This window comes from Gobio gobio (assembly GCF_949357685.1).
Source record: "Gobio gobio genome assembly, chromosome: 25".
Lineage (NCBI taxonomy): Eukaryota > Metazoa > Chordata > Actinopteri > Cypriniformes > Gobionidae > Gobio > Gobio gobio.
In genome coordinates, this window is record NC_137121.1 from 19,296,577 (window position 1) to 19,299,263 (window position 2,687).

Sequence of the window (2,687 nt, forward strand, 5' to 3'; positions counted from 1 at the left end):
GCGCAGTGGATCTACAACTCGAGCCGTAACGCCCCGCCCACCGCGTTGGAGTCTGTGGAAGATTTACGTCAGAGGCACGGCTCGGGATTTAACGCAGACTCCCATTGGCCAGCGCTTGTCCCAGGTACAGGTGTCATCCCTTGTTGAAACAGCTGTCATCACCAGCAACCAGCAAAGATAGGGCGATGTGATGGACATGATAAATCTGGTGTATTATTATTAGCAACAAGAGGAGCGCCATAGTAGAGATTTACACATTATTATCTTATTGAAGGCTTTAGCTCCACTATTTAGCCACATCTAATATTTAAATTCAGAATATTTTTGTCTATAGTTTGTGGAGCTATTAAAGAATAATATTTATAAAATAATCGTTTTTTCAGACGATTAGTTTGGATGTGGTCCCACCATATTAGCAAAAATAAACAATCCCCTGTGATAGGCTATTTATAATGCTAAATAGCCTCTTGGGATGTGTTTTTTTGTTTGGAACGATGAACTAAAAGCGCAGGCGATGCTTCTCGTACGCTGTCACGCGAGCGTTTAACTCCACTGCTCTGTCTCAGGGACGGTAGAGAGCATGACCTCGCTTAAACAGGATTTGCTATAAATAGTACTGCCTATCCGCTACTCTCGCGACGCGGGCTCCATCGCTAAACCCGCTGCACAACTAGCTCAGGTTTGACTGAGCATCCATCCCTACCACCACCACCTATAGATATCAACCCATGGTGAAAAATAATTGTGCTTATTTGAATGTAATGTGCACTTGTTGTGTAGCCTACTTCAAAACTTAAACGTAGGCTAAAAAAATGCAGAATATGAATCAAATAAAATGCCACTTAGGTGTGGGCTACTTAAAGACAGTATCATGTTTCTTAACACATTTAAAGCGATAGTTCACTCAAAATGAAAACTCTGTCATCATTTACTCACCCATAGGTTGTTCCAAACTTGAATTTCTTTCTTGTGCTGAACACAAAATAAGATATTTTTTTAGAATATGTGGAACTGTTGATGGATCACATTGACTTCCATTGTAAGGGGGTAAAATACTATGGAAGTCAATGGGGTCCATCAACTGTTTGGTTACCAACATTCTTCAAAATATCTTATTTTGTGTTCAGGAGAACATAGAAATACATGCTTGGAATAACGTGAGGGTGAGTAAATGATGACAAGAATTTTATTTTTGGGTGAACTATGCCTTCAAGCACAGTTTTAAAATGTGCACTTATGTAATGATGTCAAATTAAACATTTAACTTTAAAGTACAGTTTATAATCTTTTGTCATTCAAAAGAAGTACACATATTTCGATGTGTTGACTAACATACCAAGGCAGATGTGAAGTAGATTGATAATAATTAGGTGTAGGTGTATTTTAAATGTAAGAAGTAATTATGAAATGACATACAAAGATGTATGGGTCAAAAAATTTGGAAACAATTTATTTTAGTGTCTTTGTTACATGTAACACGTAGTTACTGTAGTAATAACTAGCCTATAAATTAAGCATAATTACCGTACATGTAACTAACCCTAAACCAAACCCCAATCCTAACCCTAACCCTATAGTAAGTACATGTAATTACACTGTAACATGTACACCTTAAAATAAAAAAATATATATTTTTTGCAGTTAAGTGTCCTAAAACATCACATTCAGTTTTTCTCTTATATTCATTTAAAGTATATTATTTCTATAAGTTTATGATGAAGTACTTCTTTTTCACAAGTGAAGACCCACTGCTGACCTCTTCAACATCCGGATTAAAACACATTCCCATTTTTTAAACCCACAATATCTGCAACATGAGACCATATTTTTAGATTTCTCCATAATGGTTAAAAGTTGTAACAGTTGATCTGAGACTACTTACTATCTTCATCCTAATTCCAGTTTGTCATTCCAAACCAGTCGTTCCCCTCCCCCAGCCACGCCTCTGGTAAATTAGAGATCAAGCCAAATGTCTTTCCTGATCCAGGCCCTGCCCTCCCGTATCACCTCTGTGCCGCAATGACGGCTGATGATGTCAAACCCTGCCCACACGTGGAGTCGAGTGTGTGCCGGTGCAGCCGGCCATACGGTGTAAAATGGAGCTAAACACTCAAGGCATGTATGCTTTAACATTGACGACCATACACGTGCACAAATGCTCACTGTCATAGGATTACATTGAAGACACACACTCGAGCGAACACATACATGCACACACACACACACACACACACACACACACACACACACACACACACACACACACACACACACACACACACACACACACACACACACACACACACACACACACACACACACACACACACACACACACACACACACACACACACACACACACACACACCACACAGCAGGATTACCAACATAGTTCCACACAGACATAGCAAGATTACAGAGACACATACAACCCCCTCTTCTTCCCCAACACAGGATACAGACTGCTGGATTAGAGAGACACAGATTCACATAGCGGGAAATTACAATACAGTGCATGTCAAAAACTCTCTCAAATGCACATAACACATACATGCGCTTATAAAATCGTAATTATACACCTAAACATGCTAAATACGCATCCGTATCTGATACAGATGTTGATTTGAAGTACAAAATGGCCATTTTGGATCGTTTGAGTGACAGATGCAACACTTGACATAAGAGCC